Genomic DNA, 19090 nt, shown 5'->3' with positions numbered 1-19090 from the left:
CTAATAAAACAGTTTTTAAAAAAGAACAGTAGCCACCATACAGAGAAGGTTCTAGAAAAAAAATATCTGATGGAGAATGTGGCAATGGTGGAAAAGGCAAAGAGTGTAGAGTCCGAGGGACCTGAGTTTAAGTCCTAGTTATTTAGTGCCTGTGTACTCTCGGGCGAGCTGCTTAATGTATATAAACCCCATTTTCCTTCCCCAAAAATATATCCATCTCAGAATCGTCCTGAAGACGAATGGACAAAACATGTAACTCTTGAAGACAGTGGATGCTGGTGTTTTCTCCCCTCCCCTCTTTTTAAAAAATTTATTTATTGTGTACACAGTGTTCTGTCTACATTTTGCTTGCACACCAGTAGAGGGCATCAGATCTCATCGTAGATAGTTGTGAGCCACCATGTGGTTACTAGGAATTGAACTCAGGACCTCTGGAAGAGCAATCAATGCTCTTAATCTCTGAGCCCCCCCTTTTTCTCTTTTGAGGGGAGTTTTGAGACAGGGTTTCTTTGTGTAACAGTCCTAGCTGTTCTGGAACTCACTTTGTAGACCAGGCTGGCCTCAAACTCACAGAGATCCTCCTGCCTCTGCCTCCCAAGTGCTGGGATTATAGGTGTGCACCACCACCGCCTGGCTTGTTTTCTTTTTAAAAATATATATTTTTTTAATTTTTATTTTTAGTGCATTGGTGTTTTGCCTGCATGTATGTCTGTGTGAGGGTGTCAGATTTTGGAGTTACACAAAGTTTCTAGTGCTCTTATACTCGGAGCCATTTCTCCAACCACTGGATGGTGGTTTTAGTTGACTTTCTTTTTAAATTTTTTTAAAGATTTATTTATTATGTATACAATGTTCTTCCTGTCCACCTCTATGCCAAAAGAGGACCTCTGAAAGAACAGTCAGTGTGCTTAACCTCTGAGCCATCTCTCCAGCCGCTTTTAGTTGGCTTTCTATTGCTATGTTAAAGGCCATGATCTAAAGCAACCTGGAGAAGAAAGGGGCTTATACATGCCTATCACAGTCCATCCTTGAGGGAAGCCAAGGCAGAAACTCAAGCAGGGCCGGAACCTAGAGGCAGAAACTGAAGCAGAAACTAAGGCAGAAACTATGGAGACACGCTGCTTACTGGCTTGATTCCCATTTCTCTCTCAGCTTACTTTTTAAATACAGCTCAGGACCACCTGTCCAGAGGTGGGGCTGCCCACAGTGGGCTGAGCCCTCCCACATCAGTCAAGAAAATGCCCTCAGGAACTTGCCCACAGGTCAATTTGGTGAGGGCATTTTCTCAGTGGACATTCCTTCTTTCCAGATGACTCTGTCTGTGTAAGTTGACAAAACAAACAAAATAAGAAACAAAAACAGCCGGGCGGTGGTGGCGCACACCTTTAATCCCAGCACTCGGGAGGCAGAGACAGGCGGATCTCTGTGAGTTCGAGACCAGCCTGGTCTACAAGAGCTAGTTCCAGGACAGGCTCTAGAAACTACAGGGAAACCCTGTCTCGAAAAAAACAAAAAAACAAATAAGAAAAACCTATCAAGCACAGCAGCCATTGTGATCACACCTTTCTGAGCCGAACAGATTCCCGTAGAGCACTTGGGTACAGCAGACTTTTGTTGTCTGACAGGTAGGTACAGTGGGGACCTTAAATCTCTACTCCCTGTAGGCAGTGAGAGCTTGGCATTCAAAGTAGAGAGTTGAATGACTAACATGAAGGTAGTGAACCCTAAGACCTGGGTTGAAGCAGAGAGGCAGGAGTCAGGGATGAGGCTGTTGCAAGGCCAAGGGATTTGCTCCAGGCTGGGATGGATGGTGGCTGTAAAGTCAGCAAGAAAGGAATGCCGAGAAAGAGGGAATATTCATAGAACAGGGTTTTATGTTTGTTTGTTTTGTTTTTGAGGATATGATTGAAAATTAAGAAAAGGACTAGCAGGATGATAGTGGCGCACACCTTTAATCCCAGCGCTCTGGAGGAAGAGGCAAGCGGATCTCTGTGAGTTCGAGGCCAGCCTGGTCTACAGAGTGAGTTCCAGAATAGGCTCCAAAGCTACACAGAGAAACCCTGTCTCAAAAAAAAAAAAAAACCAGAAAAGAAAGAAAGAGAGAGAAATGAAGGAAGGAAGAAAAGGAGGAAGGGAGGAAGAAGGAAGGAAGGAAGGAAGGAAGGAAGGAAGGAAGGAAGGAAGGAAGGAAGGAAGGAAGGAGCTAGAATGCTGCCAACAACTGCTAAGTATGATTTACGGCCAGAGTCAAGTGTTGAGTGCCAGCTCCGACACCCTTGTTACAAGACTAAAGAAACCTGGAACATTCGAGCAGGTAGGTGGGGCTAGTCAGTAAAGTCAGAGTGGCCAATCCCCAGACTTTGCGAGGTTGTCAGCAATGATACTTGCTGTGCAATTTTGGAATTTGCATCTACTTCCTCTTCATTTCCTCAAAGTGTCAGGAAAGCACTGTCCACAAGGGGGCAGATGATGCCTGGCCAAGTCCAGTTTCAGCAGCAATTCAGTGATCTTCCCTCAGCTCTTCCCTCAGATCTTCCAGCTATCTGAACAAGCACAAAAATGGACATTGAAGACATTCCTCTCCCTGCCTATTTAAAGTAACGCCAGTCACAGAGGCATTTGAATTGAGATGTGGCGATGAACTGAGCACTGGGAAAGCCCTGGCTGGAGTAGGAGACATAAGGGTTATTGATGAGTTAAGTCTTCCTCCTGTCCCTAGCACATGGTTGCCTGTTGCCTCATCCCTCTAGCAAGGCAGAGTGATGTCCAGTGAACCTGAGGGTGGCGCAAACAGATCCCACAAACAGATCCACCAGGCGAGGGCCCCTTGCAACGAGAAGCCAGGCTAGAGTATTGTGGAAATGCAGAAGAAACGGAAGATTTTTTTTTATTTTTACATGTTTTGCCAGGGATGTTGGATCCCCTGGAACTGGAATGACAAACAGTGTGAGCTGCCATATGGGTGCTGGGAATTGAACCCGCATCCTCTGGAAGAGCAGTCAGTGTTCTTAACCACTGAGCCATCTCCCTAGCCCCAGCATCAGCTTTTTAGAAGAGCAATCAAATCCATGAGAGCAGTCTAAGAAAGAGGTGTCCTATCTAACACTTCCTCCTGAAGGTATGGCCACTGGAGGAAAAGGAAATATAAAATAAGGCAGTCTGGAGGTTTCTTTGGTCTGCACCTTGAGCATATACAATTATCCCGTAATTTTCATGTGGTTTCAATTCCAGGACCTCTTCTTGACCCAGGATACTAAAAACTCATAGATGCTCAAGTCCCCTGGGTTAGACTAAGTGTTCGAACACTTGTGTAGCATGGATGGTGCCAGGCACACAAGAATAGGCACAGTATCTGTGTGTAATGTACACATATTCTCCAGAGATGCTGTAAACCATCTCTTGATTTCTTATTCCGTTTTAAAGTTTATTTTGTTTATGACAGTCTAAGATAACTTGGGGAAGTCAGTTCTCTCCTTCTTCTATGTGAGTCCATGGGGTTACACTCAGGCCAATAGGCTTGTCAGTCAGCTGCTCAGGGCCATCTTCCAAGCCCTTATTTCTGTTCTCTTGGAGGGACTATGATTGCTGCTCTGGGTGGGATGGGGGCAGTCGGGAGAAGTTTTAGCTGAAGCTCTGGCCAGATTCTTGGCCAAGGACCCAAAGAGCCCTCCCAGGAACCATGATCTGAGCTAGATTTCCCATGCTACCTAATTACAATGTAGAGGCTGTGTAGATGATAATCCGTATCATTTAAAGAGAATGGCCAGAAAAAAGTCTACCGGTTCAGTACAGATGCAATTACAGGGTGGGGTTGAGACAGGGTCCCATTTTATGCCATAGGCTGGTCTCAAACTCACTATCTAGCTCAGACTGACATTGAACTATAAGCAATCCTCCGGCTCAACTCCGCAGGTGTTGGGATCATAGATATGAGCCACTGGACCCAGTCCATATGAAACCCGGAAAAAACTATTTTTGGTCGACAGTGGCTGAGTTTAGGAGCCCCAGATACAGAGGGTCAATTTGCATCTAGAATTCCAAGAATATGGTCCAGTGGGGCCCAGAGGCCAGCCCACAAACATCACAGCTGCAAAATTGCCCATCCCCAGGCCTGTGACTATGTCCCTGCAATTTCCTCTTCCCCAGGAATAATAAACTGGGCAGAAATTCTCTTTGTATAGCTCACTGATTGACTGACCCATATTTTTGTGCATATGTGGTGTGCGTGTGTGTATCCACATGTGTACGCAGGTGTACTCACGGGGGCATGCACCCGCGGAGGCCAGATGTCAACATCAGGACTCATCCTTTCTCACTCACCAACGTTATTTTGGAGACAGGATTTCTCACTGAACCGGGAGCCCGCCATTTGGCTGGCCTGCAAGTCCCTGGGATCTGCCCATTTCTATCTCACGCGAGACTAGAATTACAGACACGTGCAGCTGTGTCCAGGCCTTTCTGTAGCTGCTGGTATCTAAACTCAGGCCCGCAGCCTGCACAGCAAGCTCTTTACCCACTGAGGCCACGTCCTCATCCCTGGATTTTTGGTGATGGAGGTGGTTTGGGTTTCAATTTCTATTTATTTATTTATTTATTTATTTATTTATTTATTTATTTATTTATGTTTTTTGAGGCAGGGTTTCTCTGTAGCTTTGGAGCCTGTCTTGGAACTAGCTCTTGTAGACCAGGCTGGCCTCTGGCCTCAAACTCACAGAGATCTGCTTGTCTCTGCCTCCTGAGTGCTGGGTGGGATTAAAGGCCTCCTGCTGCCTGGCCTGGTTTGTAAATTTTTAAAATTTATTTATTTTATGCATGGGTGTTTTGTCTATGTGTACATGTTCATACCATGTGGATGCCTGGTGCTCATGGAGGGCAGAGGAGGGCATCAGATCCCCTGACACTTGGAATCTGGACTTCCAGATGTTTGTGAGTCACCACATAGGTGCTCAGACCTGAACCTGGGTCCTCTGAGGGAGCAACAAGTGATCTTCACCGCTGAGCCATTTCTCCAGCCTTCCGTTTAGTTTTTGGAGACAGGGTCTCACTGTGTGGAAGACTGGCCTCAAACTTACAGCTGCCTTCCTGCCACTGCCCCCGCCACTTAAGGGTTTTCCCAACCATGCCCAATTGGAAAGGCGAGTCTCTCCATTTCATGGGTCCAGGGCCTGCTCTGAGGAGTTCATTTCCGTTTATAAGTTTCCCTTTCCCTGTTGGCAGATCCTGTTAGAGCCCTGACTGGGATATCATAAAGCTGGGGCCCTTTCCTCTCTGCCCAAATGGGTTACTCCTAGGTAACCCTTGGTTACAGACCTTAGTGGGAAACCTTGACCTGACAGCACCTACCAAGAGATAATAAATTGCTTTTATATTTAGCTTTGGGACATTATAAGTGATTTTTTTTGGCATTGCGTTTCCTTTCCTAAATAAGGTTGGCTTAGGAGATATTAAAACTCCCTTTCTGGGAGGCAATAGAAAAGAGTGCAGAAATAAACGCCTTTCCAGCCTGGTGGTTATGGGCTTGTAACTACGGTTGGATTTCTGTTCCAGTCACCACCTCTTACTGTTTGTCTTTCTGGGGCTCAGTCTCTTGTGTGCACAACACAACCAGCATACTCCACTGTGTGTTTGCGTAGCCCACATGAAATCTAAGTCAGTTGATGGTCTTAGTCCGGCGCTATGCCCAGAAGCATTGCAGAAAGTAAACTTCAGCAAGGGTGTCCAGGACACAGTCCAGCAAGGAATGAAAAACCTTCTACATACAATTCAGAAGAAAGCAGACAGCCCTCAGAGCGCAAGTCATACAGGCTGGTACCCTGAACCCACTAGTGGCTGTCTTCTCAGGGCTGGGCGAATTCCCCAGCAGGTTTAGGCAAGAGCAAGCAGGTGGTGTTGGCCTGAGACCAGCTGACCAGACAGAGCCTGTTGGGAAACACTGCTCTATGCCAAGGGCAGGGCCAGGGACAATATGTATTTCCAAGGTGAATGGCTATTACCCGTGACGAACCAAAGACAACTCTTACCTCAAAGCGAACAAGAGAGAGTTTATGAGTGACTATAGGCCAGGAACACAGAATATCAGGTTATTGCAAATAAAAATGAGGTGAGAGTTTTATGGAAGTTTTATAGTAGCAGAATAAAAGCCATAATTTTCCAGTACATTGGTGGAAACATCAGGTCAGTGGTTACAGCAATATGGGGTTATCTCTGCTGTCAGCCTTACACTATCTGATGGTGTTCTTAGCTTTGGGTTGGCCTAAGCCAGTCCGTCAGTACATTCCCAAAGTTTTCATGTGATAGTCCTGTGTATCTTAAGTCAGACAGACAAGCAGGCAGAGAATGGCTCTGAAGGAGGCTAATGATAGCTCATGATTATGTGGCTCTGTATCTACTACAAGCCAACTCCAGTTCTAATGAGTCAATTGAATCTTTTTGTGGTTTTTCAAGGCAGAGTTTCTTTGTAGCTTTGGTGCCTGTCCTGACACTTGCTCTGTAGACCAGGCTGGTCTCGAACTCACAGAGATCTGCCTGCCTCTATGTCCTGAGCGCTGGGATCAAAGGTGTGTGCCACCAGCAACCGGCGAGTCAATTGAATCTTTAATAGCAAGTACTCTTCCCTACTGAGTCCTCTCTGGGGCTCTCTTGCTGTGCCCCTCACCCCCACCCTGCACAAAGGTGTGAATTAGATTTCCCAGAAGAAAAGCACCCACTGTTAAAGACTGGCAATCTGGTGGATGCCCAGGACCCACGTGGTAGAAGAAGAGAGTTGACTTGCCCTCTGGCCTCTACATACATGTTGTGGCACACGTGACACACACACAAAATAAAAATAAATAAATGGAAGAAAGAAAAGAAGCCCGAACTTGTGGAAGGACACCTCTTTTGCTTTCAGCCGGTCTCACATGCCTGGCTAGAGGAAGAAGCTTCTCCTTCATTTCCTTCCTCAGACACTGGGAAAGCAAAACCACATGAAAATGGCTGTCCTGACTAAAACCTGTACTCGGGCCCAAGCCAGGAAGAGAAACTGTCAATTTGTTTCCTCCGTCAGCAACAACCCCAGCACCTTTGGGGAAACTGAGGCAGAAGAACTTTCACAAGTTCAAAGTCAGGTTGGACCACTTAGTAAGTTCCAAACAAGCCCGGACAAAGTGAGACCTTATTTAGAAAGAAGGAAGGGAGGGAGGAAAGGAACTGGAAAAGCAACAACAAAACAGCTAACTTGCCTTCGTGTTTACAGAAGCATCTCTCCCTCCTTTTCACTTCTCTTTTTGGGTGTGAAGCAGGGGATTATTTATCCTTATATGGGTAATATTTTTTCTTTTTTTTTTTTTTTTTTTTTTTTTTTTGGTTTTTCGAGACAGGGTTTCTCTGTGGCTTTGGAGCCTGTCCTGGAACTAGCTCTTGTAGACCAGGCTGGTCTCGAACTCAATATGGGTAATATGTATATGACCACAGAGCCAAAGGCCCAAAGCATAAGTGGTTTACAGGCCCAAGCTGGTACCCCACCTCCCCACAGGCCTTCTGTGTCACCAGCACCTTCTGGCAGCCCTTCTCAGATGTCATCTATGCATACACAAACAGGTAGCATTTAGTCACAACGAAAGCATTCTTACTCGGGTCTCTATTCCCAGCACCCAGCAGAGTGCCAAACCTAAGTGTGCCTTTGAAATAGTGGGTTGATTGCATGTCTGTTTCCAGGTGTGCACCCTCAGCCTAGCTACAAAGGTGACTGAAACTGTCCCCGAGAAATCGCCACAAACTTAGGACAGCAGAAGGAGTCCGGGCTTCTGGCTCTGGTCTGGTCAGGATTTCCCAAGGCTGAAATTCACAAAACAAAATAAAACCACCAGGTCCTTGCTTAACATAAACAAGCCATGACCTTGCAGGAGAGTACTCAAGAGTACCCTGTTTCTATTTTCTGCCCTACTTTGTCCAGAGTATAAAGGCAAAGCTCAGCTCTGGCTCTTCCGCGGTTGGGTGATGATTCCCAAAGGGGAGGGGTGAAGAGATTTGGGTGTTGCTCTCACCCACAAGAACTCCCTAAACACATCTGGAAAATAAAGTGCAGCAGTTTAACAAGTGCTAGATTCCAGGATTCCTCAGCTCCTCCCAGGGCTAGCTAGCTTTTCCAGACAGTAGCGCCCCACTTCTCTCTCTGCCCTGCCCCATTCCTCCGCACATCTCCCTTTCTCACCCCCCCACTACCACAGGGAGAGGAAGGGCTGGATTTCTGCATGTGATCCCCAGTAAAGAGTCCAGAGAAGAAAGGAGAAGGCAGGAGAGACAGCTGCCCCTCTGCCAGCCCTAGCAGAGCACAGTCATAAAGAGAACAGAGTCCTGAGTCTCCCCAGGTTGGAATTCTGATTCTACTACTTACAAATTGTGTGATGTTGAGCATACTGCTTGGTTTTGTTGTGCTTCCATTTCTTCCACTGGAAGGCTTAGATGCCAGCTGTATCCACTTTAAAGAAACACGATAAGAATGAAATCAATCAATAGATCATGAAGCATTTGAAACAGTGCCTGGCATGTGGTGAATACAACGGACGTGCTAATTTTAAAATACAATAGTGTTATTAATTCTCTGAGACACCTTCCCTAACTCTATGCCTTCCAACAGCCTCCCTGATCCATCTATCCTATTCTCTTCCTTCCTTCCTTCCTTCCTTTGATTCTTTCTTTTTTGAAACAGTTTCTCTTTGTAACAGCCCTGACCAGGCTGCCTCGAACTCATAGAAATCTACCTGCCTCTGCCTCCTGAGTGCTGAGATCAAAGGTGTGAGCCACCATGCCCAATCCTTTTCTCCTTTTCTCTTCCTCCTCCTCCTCCTCCTCCTCCTCCTCCTCCTCCTCCTCCTCCCCCCCAATAAATCCAGTTTGTACTGCCCAAATACTCATGGATGGAAGGAAATACTATTTATTTATTTATTTATTTATTTATTTATTTATTGAGGCAGATTCTCTCTGTGACTCAGGCTGGCCTAGAACTCGTTCTGTAGACCAGGCTGACTTCAAACTCATAGAGATCCGTCTGCCTCTGCCTCCCAAGTACAGGGTTTAAAAGCATGTGATGCCATGCTCTGCTTTAATTTTCAATGCAATATTTGTATTAATTATTTGAGAAGTTCATATATGTATATAATGTATTTTAATCAGAGTCACTCCCACTCCTCCCCCTACTAATTCCTCCTGGGTCCATCCCTACTGCTCCGCCCCTCCTCCCACCTTCTTTTTATAACATGCTGAGATCAATTTGTATTGCCCATATACGAATGGGTGTGTTTTTTTGTTGTCGCTTTTTTGAAGCTGCAGTCTCATATAATCCAGCTTCACATTTACTAGATGTAGCTGAGGATAATCTTAAACTTCTTATCTTTCCAGTTCCACCTCCTGAGCGCTGAGACCACAGGGCAGCCCTCCTGGTTTGTATGGTGCTAGATCCCAAATGCGAGGCTTGGTACATGCCAAACAAGCACTCCACCAGCGGCACGCCATTCCCGGCCGCCTTCTGTGGTATATGTCTTCTACGGAGAGGATAGAAGCTAAGGCATAGCCTATACATAGGCTAAAATTCCTGTCTGGTGGCAGAATTGTGCAGAGTGTGGGTGTAGCTCGGGGATACAGCATTTGCTGTCAATGTGCGGGGCCCTGGATTTCTTGCCGAGAGCTAGGAAAATACAAACGTCACAGGGGTTTCCTTCCTCACTTCTCCCCACCAGTACTGGTATTGAGATGAGGCATGGGGGGAGCCTCCAAACTGCTGCAAACCAGAAACTTTTAAGTTAAATTAAAAAAAAAATCATGTATACACTCAGGAGCCTGAGGCAAGAGAATTATGTGTTGGAGGCTAGCCTGGGCTATGTACTGAGTTCAAGACCAGTCTGGACTACACAATAAGACTCTGCCTCAAACAAAAATATTACCAAGGCTAGGAATGGTGGTACACCCCCTTAAAAGCACTCAAGAGAGTAGGTGGATCTCTGTGAGTTCAAGACCAACTTGGTCTACATAGCAAGTTTCAGGCAAGCCAGAGTTATATTGCAAGACCTTGTCTCAAAGAATTAATTCATAAAAATTCATTTTTTTAAAAAACGGGCTCAGTGCTAAAACACTTGCTTAAGCACACGTGAGTCCCTAGGCTCCATTTCTAGCACTGTAAAACAAAACAAACAAAACGATAAGGTTCATACTTGGCTAACATTTTTCTGGGGCTGCTCTTACAGCCTGATTATGTCTCTGGGGTGCTGAGAAGAATCCTTGGAGAGTTTCTCCAGCAGTGTCTTCTGGGAAGAGTTGTTCTGGCAGCCAAGCTGAGCTAAGCCCTCAGCTTCCCCAAAGATGTATGCGCGGCTATGGCAGTGGGCCTAAGGGGACATGCAGGTTTGCCCAGCAAGGCATCAATCTGGTATCCATTAGAAGAACTCTCTCAGCTGGAATGACACTCTGCAACCAGGACCCAAAAGGTGCCCTGTCCTCTTCAAATTTGGGGTTGCATTGCCACCCTGACCCCTCGTAGCCTGACACAAATAGCCTACCTTCCAGGTGACATCATCCTAGAAGGACTTCTGTGGTCAGCTCACCTAGGTCAGATGTCAGAGGTGAATCTGTGGGAGAAACCAGAGACTATCAAGTAGGAAGGCTTTAGAGCTTCAAGAGGGGGCCTTGACAGCCCTCCATGTCCCTTAGAGGTTTATCCAAATATCCTGATGACTCTGTTCACATACAAATGCATTCCCTTGGGTGCACTGCTCAATCAGGGTTGGATCTAGGTGAAGAAAAAAGCCGCAGTTCAGAGGGCACCCTGGGCCTCAAATCTTACCTACACATGCTTTACTGTGGTTCTGAAGAAATGGGGGGGGGGATCCCTAACAACCAGTATACACATGTGCGTTCAGCAAACGTTTGTTGAGTGCTATTACGAACAAAGTCCTGTACCACGTATTGAGGGGGAGGGGAGAGAACACAAGGATGAATCAAGCATATCAATGCCTTTCTGAACTTTGTCTTCTGACAGCAAAGCACTCTCTATTCCCCCATCCTCTCTCTCTATGTATAAGATGGCCCGCCAAGTAAAGCTATGACAACCTGAGTTCAGACCTAAGATCCCACAGTGTAAGGAGAGAATTGACTCCTATAAGTTGTCCTTTGCCCTCCACATACACACAGTGGCACTAGTATGCGTGCACTCATACTGTGCACACATGCTGTGCACACATTACATATACGTGTGTGTGTGTGCGCGCACACACACAAAGGTGTTGGAACTGAACATTAATAGTGACAATGCAAAAGATTATGAGATGTCCCTTATACTATTTAAGTCTTCCAATGTTGTAGCAGTCTGAACAATATATCTGTATGTATGTATACACACACACACACACACACACACACACACACACACACACACACACGAGACAAACTCTTTCATTGATGTGACATTCCCTGAGCACATACTCTGATCTGGGTACTCTTTGGTGCTGCAGATAATTACAAGAGAAGAAAGAGAATCCTTTACCTTTATGGAACTTAGAGCCCAATGAGAGAGGCATAGAAATAGGAAAGCAATTATGGTACAATACCACAGGGTTGACAATAGGGGTCTGCAGACAAAGCCTGGGGAACAAGCGAGGGACAATCATTAACCAACGAGGGGAAAGTCCTTATGAGCCTAGACCCCTGCTGTTGCAGCACATGGCCGCTGCGTGGGTGAGTGGCGCCCCCTACAGTTGTATACTTCAATTTATGCCTTGCTACCAGACTGGAGGATGAGCTAAACTTGGTAGGCACTGGAAATCCAAAGGTGGTCCAAACTGGCTGGTGTACAAAGGTCAAGTGGTAACTACAGATGGGGTGTGGAAGTTAGAAACACGTTATTTTGCAAAGATAAAAGACAAGAGTGGACAAGAACTATATCAATGGAAACTAAGTCCAGGAGAGTGGGGGAAAGAAGGAGAATTCTGCCTGATTTTTAAGTAACTCCCACAAATTGCTTATTATGTACCAAGGGAGGAAAATGTGGATAAACAGTAGAGAAATTGTGCTCTACTTTTAAAAAAAAATCTTATTTTTATTTTGTTATGTATATATTTGTATATCATCTGTATAGGGGTTTGTGCATATGAGTGTTGGTGCCCACAAAGGTCAAAGGTGTCAGATCCCCTGGAGCTACAGTTACATACAGTTGTGAGCCACCCAAGGTGGGTGCTGAGAACTGAACCTGGCCATTCTACAAAAGTAGCACACATTTTAAACTGCTGGGCCATCTCTAAAGCCCCAACTACTTTTTTTTTTAAAAAAATATTTATTTATTTACTATATATACAATATTCTGTCTGTATGTATGCCTGAAGGCCAGAAGAGGGCACCAGACCCCATTGCAGATGGTTGTGAGCCACCATGTGGTTGCTGGGAATTGAACTCAGGACCTTTGGTAGAGCAGGCAATGCTCTTAACCTCTGAGCCATCTCTCCAGCCCCCCCAACTACTTTTAACTGGTGATCAAACTGACCTCATTAGTTAGGCCAGCCTTGCCTATGTAGTGAGTTCCAGGTCAGCCTGAGTTATGGAGTGAGAGCCAGCCTCAGAAACAGAAAAGGAAGGAAGGAAGGAAGGAAGGAAGGAAGGAAGGAAGGAAGGAGCAAGGGAGGGAGAGAAGGAAGCAAGAAAAAGAAGAAAAGAAAAAGAAATATTGGCATCACTAATGAAACAGATTCAGAAGAAATAAATGTAAAGCAGAGATGCCTTGTTCCAATGTAGTCAGAAAGCGCCACAAGCTCAAAATGCTAATGGGAAAGACAGCTATAATCTTCAAGAGGAATTCTCCTTTTGTTATAAAAGACCCAAACTATGCATGCTATCAATATGTTCCACATTAAAGAAGTTAAACAACTAAATTTGGAGTTTGACCACAGTATAACTTCTGTCACTGGAAGAAAATCTTCTAAAGGACACACTTGTGTCAACTTAAGAAATTGCAGTCAGTGGGGGTGGAGAGATGGCTCAGAGGTTAAGAGCACTGACTGTTCTTCCAGAGGACCTGAGTTCAATTCTCAGCACCCACATGGTAGCTAATAACTGTCTGTAACTCCAAGATCTGACATCCTCACACATACATGCAGGCAAAACACCAATGAATATAAAATGAGAATAAGTAAATTATTTTAAAAAAAGAAATTGCTGGGCTGGAGAGATGGCTCAGAGGTTAAGAGCATTGCCTGCTCTTCCAAAGGTCCTGAGTTCAATTCCCAGAAACCACATGGTGGCTCACAACCATCTGTAATGAAGTCTGGTGCCCTCTTCTGGCCTGCAGGCTTACAAGCAGACAGAATAGTATATAGATAATAAAAATAAATAAATAAATAAATAAATAAATAAATAAATGAATGAATAAATATTTTTTTAAAAAGAAATTGCTGGGCGGTGGTGGCGCACACCTTTAATCCCAGCACTCGGGAGGCAGAGACAGGCAGTTCTTTATGAGTTCGAGACCAGCCTGGTCTACAAAAACTAGTTCCAGGACAGGCTCCAAAGCTACAGAGAAATCCTGTATCAAAAAACCAAAAATAAAAATATAAATAAAAACATATAAAAAAGAAATTGCAGTCAGTATAGTTGATTAAAGCATTGTAAGAGTTACATGTAGGAAACTGGTACTTACATAAGATTGACTATGTAAAATGAAATCTCTATTCTTTATTGTTATATAGTTGGTGGTGTTATTTATATGTTTGTATGCTTGTTTGCTTTGGTTTTTCAAGACAGGTTTTTTTTTAAGGTTTATTTAACTTTTTATTTTATATGCATTGGTGTGAAGGTGTCAGATCCCCTGTAACTGGATTTTTAGACAGTTGTGAGCTGCCATGTGGGTGCTGGGAATTGAACCCAGGTCCTCTGGAAGAGCAGTCAGTGCTCTTAACCACTGAGCCATCTCTACAGCCCCGAGACAGGGTTTCTTTGTGGTAGCCCTGAGTGACCTGGCACTTGCTCTGTAGACCAGACTGGCCTTGAACTCAGAGATCTGCTTGCCTCTGTCTCCCAAGCGCTGGGATTAAAAGCGTACACCACTACTATCTGGCATTGGATATCTCTATTCTTAAGGAACACACATAGGAGAGGTGGTTCAGTGGTTAGAAGCAAACATGTACTGCTTTTCCAGAGGACCCAAGTTTGATTCCCTCTAACTCCAACTCCAAGGGCATCTGACCCCTCTGACTTCTGTGAGCACTTGCATTCACATTCACAGACAGACAGACAGACAGACAGACAGACACACACACACACACACACACACACATAATCTTTAAAATAATAAAAATAAATATTTTTTAAAAGAAACACATATAGAAGAATAGGGGTAAAGGACCATAATATATACAACTTACTCTCTAATGTCTCCAAAAATTGTGTGTGTGTATGTGTAGGATACATATAAAATGCATATACAGTGTGTATGTATTGCATGTATGTGTACACACACATAACATAAATACAACACACATTCATCAAATGTATATACATGCTTATGTGAGTGTATATATTTGTGGGTTTATTTATATTTCTATTACCATGTCGACAAAGTGAACAGAACGTGTAAATGCAGATGGCAAAGACAATGGGATTAAATGTTAACAGAAAGTGACCATAGGAAAGATTATGAGGTGTACCTTATCCTGTTTTAAGCCTTGCAATGTTTTATAAATTGGAATTTGTTCCTAATTAAAGGCTCTTTAAAACATGGCCAGACATAGGCTACAAAGGTTCTGGGTATGGAGGGAACGAATGGGATGAAATGAAAATAAGCTGGGCATGAGGGCAGAAGCGGCCAGATCTCTGTGAGTTTGAGGACAGCTTGGTCAACATAGCTCCAGGCTGGCCAGGGCTACACAGTGAGACCTTGTCTTATGGGGGGAAAATGAAATCAAATAGAGAAATGGAAACAGTGAGGAGATCCTGGAGGTTGCTACACTATGGTCAAAACCTGAACTTCTGGAACATTCTATGGTTCAAGGGAAGGGCTGCCCTCAGAAGATGAACAAAGCATCACTGCCGGGGCAAAGGGTACATTGCGATCATTTTCTGAATACCTGCCCTGTTTGAGGCATATCACACTGGAGGTATCAAGATAAGGAAGGCACAATGGGCCAGGCAGTGGTGGCACACACCTTTAATCCCAGCACTCAGAAGGTAGAGACAGGCAGATCTCTGTGAGTTCAAGGCCAGCCTGGTCTACAGAGCAAGTTCCAGGACATCCAGGGCTACACAGAGAAACCCTGTCTCTAAAAACAAAACAAAACATTTATTTTGAAACATAAGCTTGCCAAGTTGCTCAGGCCTTGAACTCATGATCCCCCTGCCTTACCTACCTGAATGCTGAGATTACAAATGGGTGCCACCACAACTAGCCCTGGACAATGATTTTACAGCATTAATTTATTGTTAGCCATAATCATAAGGAAAATGACAATCAAGGTTCCAGACACTAAAATGCAGAGTCATGACTTTGTGTACCCCCCCCATCTTAGGCCTCCACCCTTCCAAATTCCCTGAAAGCATGGGCAAAGGCATGTGCTGGAAGACCCTGTGAAGGCTGAGATGTGTGTGTTGGGCAGGTCTTGGCAGCCAGCGAAGGGCTTCTAATTTCTGCTGAGGTTCGAGGCTTGCCTTTCAGAGCGTCGCTGACCCCTTACCATCTGCATCCTCACCCTGCTCACTTCCCATCCGGTGTGCTGCATAGAGGGCAGCGCCACCCTCCCAGCTGCACAGGATGTTCTCGGACTAACGCCAAGAGCGAATCACGCCCAATCAGCACTTCCGCCAGTCTCCGGAGACACCCGGTGCAGTAGTGTGCTGGGAGGGGAAAGACTGGGAGAAAAATTATTGGCACCTGAACTTCCTGGTTACAGAGCATCTGGCTCATAAAAACCTGATTATGTGTGTGCGTGTGTGCGTGTGTGTGTGTGTGTGTGTGTGTGTGTGTGTGTGTGTGTGTGTGGGGAGGGGGGGGGTGTTGAGGTTCCTCTTCCTCAAAAAGTTAGTAGTGAAAAAGGCACTCAATATCTAAGATAACAAGATGAAGACACCGTTGCTTGTGCTTTGCCAAAAAGAAATCCTGATTTGCAGCCAGGCCTGGACTGGTTGATTCCTTTAGTCACCAGGGGCTGATCTTTGTACTGAGTGCTGTGTAGGGTGGAGCTGGGGACTATGTCAAGGGAGAGCTTTCAGCCTAGGTGCCAACACTGAGCGCTCATCTGGGCAGTAACCTGGCCCGAACTGTGCTGGAGTGATCACACTCCATCAGTTGCCCAGGGGTTACCTAAGGAGAACAGATAGGCACATGGAGCTTTCTTTTTTTTTTTTTTATTTTTCTTTTTTTGGTTTTTCGAGACAGGGTTTCTCTGCAGCTTTTTTAGAGCCTGTCCTGGAACTAGCTCTTGTAGACCAGGCTGGCCTCGAACTCACAGAGATCCGCCTGCCTCTGCCTCCCGAGTGCTGGGATTAAAGGCGTGCGCCACCACCGCCCGGCCACATGGAGCTTTCAAGTAGACAAAGTTCATACAAAGCCTCCACACAGAATATGGTCAGAATGCTGGGTGGTTTTCCACCAAGAAACATTAGGCCAATCCTGACTCAGTCAGCAAGAGGCCCAGCTATAGACCCCAGATCTCATGGTTACCCGGTACTCCTTCTGCCAAACATAACCAAGGCTTAAAATGTAGACTCGGACAGACGTGGTGGTTTGTATCTGTAATCCCAGTACCTGGAAAACTGAGACAGGAGTGCTGTGAATTCCAGGCCAGCTTGAGACACAGAGCTACCCTGTTTCAACACAGCAAAAATGAAACAGAACAGAAAGGTACTCTTCAAGGGCAATCATAGAATCACCCTCAGAAGTAGGTTCCTGGGCTCTGGGTAACACCTTCGAGCCAGAAAAAGGACTCGCATACCTCCTGCCCTGTGGCCTATGGTCTTCAGTACTTCCAGCCTCTCTGGAAAGCCTTCAGCAATCCATTCCAGCCCAGCTGGAGCACAGCCAAGCGGACAAAGGGTTAATCTGCTGTGCACTCAACTTCCTCCTACCTCTTTCTTCTTCCCTTTAGGCTTGAGGGCTTGCCAGATATGCCTTCCAGAACCAGGGCAAGTGTCTTTGACCCAGTCAGAAAGGGACCAGAAACCTATGGGAGGGAGGACCACTGGTGCCAGTTGATGCCCAGCACCCTCCTACAGGGTGCCAATGATGCCCTCGTGTCAGCTAAGGTCAGCTCTAGAATCTAAGCCCTGTCATCTAAGGCAGTTGGCTGAAGGGACCTGGAGGAGTGGTGAAGGGAAGTTGGAGCAGGAAGGAGGGTCACTGGGGATCCAGGAAAGCTGTTGGCTCTGACTGTGCTTCGTCCTCCTGACCCATGGCAACTGATTGCTACATTTTTCAGAAATTGTGTTAAGCAGTTAAACACAGTTTATATATTAGTTAAATATACACGAGGGCAGGGGAGATGGCTCACCAGATAAAGTGTTGGAAATGAGAGCTCGAATCTCCAAAACCCATGTAAAAGCTTTTGGTGGTCCACCTGTAATCCCAGGACACAGAAGTCAGAGACAGGAAGTCTTTGGAACAACGTTGGCTCACCTGACTAGACGAACCTGTGAGCTCTGGGTTCAGTGAGAGCCTCTGTCTCTATGTATTCAATACAGAGAGACTGAGGAAGACATCAGATGTCAACCTCAGGCCTACACATGCACAGACACACACATGCACGCGCACACACAGTCCCAAACAAATGCAAGCATGTATTTACACATGCATATATACCACCTACACATATGTAATAAAAGAAGAAAAATCCATGGAATTGTTTGGGAAAGTACTTCAACAGCATGTTCAAGGCTCAATCTCTAGTGTTGTAAAAATTAAAAAAAAAAACAAAAGAAATATATAAAACTAAAGCCTTATTGAAAACTAAGATTATTAATGTTCCCAACTTATCACTTCCTAATCATTCTACTATAGTGTCTAATTATCTATATACCTGACACTATTTACACCATGATGCCTGAGAGTTGGAATGTATACTGGTGGGCAATCGCCGCTTTTCTAAACATCACATTGAAGAGGGCAGCTTGAAATCAGCGATGATAGTAAGATTTTAAAGGTCAGAAATCAGCAAGCACTATAAACCAGAACCCGACCCAATGCTCTGCCAGCAAAATCTAAGAAAGTGATGGGGGAACATTATTCATGCTAAACCGAAAGGCTTGCCATGTGTTTACACCATGAATAAAACAACAAGAACGAAGAGGAAATTGGCTTCCACTGTTTGAAAATCATTAGCCTAGTTAGCAAAGAAATCACCCCATTGTCGACAAATGATGTTCCACCATCCTCATCAGCACACACATAAACACAGTACCAGCCAATATTCACTCCGGAACTGTATTGCTCTATTGCAATTACAGAGAAACGAGCTGGCAAAAAAAAATGGAAGCATTCTGTGAGAATCCATTTGTTATACAAAATGCATAATAAAGAATATCACATGCTTACCATATGAGATTTGTATATTATCCATCTGGCATACCAACTCCATTTGTGATTATGCACCCAATACATACATAGATTTCCCCCAAGAGAGCTGACTGTTAAACATTTAGAAGCACTGGATAAGCCCAAGGTTCAAAACCACTTTGGCACCAGAAATACAAAGTTCAAAGGTCCTAGAGGTATTTCAACCCTGACCAAAACTTGAGAGGACAGACATGTGAGGAGAAAACACGTGTGTGTTGATTTTTTGAGACAGAGTCTCACTATGTAGCCTTGACTAGCCTGGAACTCATCATGTAGACCAGAGTAGCCTCTAATTCATAGACGTGTGTGTGTGTGTGTGTGTGTGTGGTGTGTTTAAAGCAACAGATGAACACTTTTTAAAATGTCACTAGGCTGTAAAACCCAAGAATGCAGAGACTTTGCCCTTTTTATTCCTCGCAGTTCCTTGGGCACCAAACTGGTCCTTTCCATTTTTCTCGAAAACACAATGAAACACAGTGGTTCTCCTAGTCAACTGACTTTGCTCTAACTTCATCACAATGTCACCCAGAA

General features: G+C 45.0%; 1 long non-coding RNA gene across 1 annotated transcript; it reads right to left on the bottom strand.

Moving 5' to 3' along the window:
- Window positions 1-2121: 2121 nt before the first annotated feature.
- LOC119804856 lies at window positions 2122-18677 on the bottom strand. Its single transcript, XR_005283852.1, has 4 exons — window positions 18539-18677; window positions 10533-10601; window positions 8375-8458; window positions 2122-2543 (listed from the first exon to the last, which is right to left on the bottom strand). It is a non-coding gene; the product is annotated as an uncharacterized LOC119804856 (long non-coding RNA).
- Window positions 18678-19090: the final 413 nt, after the last annotated feature.

The sequence above is a fragment of the Arvicola amphibius genome, chromosome X (genome assembly GCF_903992535.2).
Source record: "Arvicola amphibius chromosome X, mArvAmp1.2, whole genome shotgun sequence".
NCBI classification, from domain to species: Eukaryota; Metazoa; Chordata; class Mammalia; order Rodentia; family Cricetidae; genus Arvicola; species Arvicola amphibius.
This window is presented reverse-complemented; position numbering and strand designations above follow the sequence as displayed.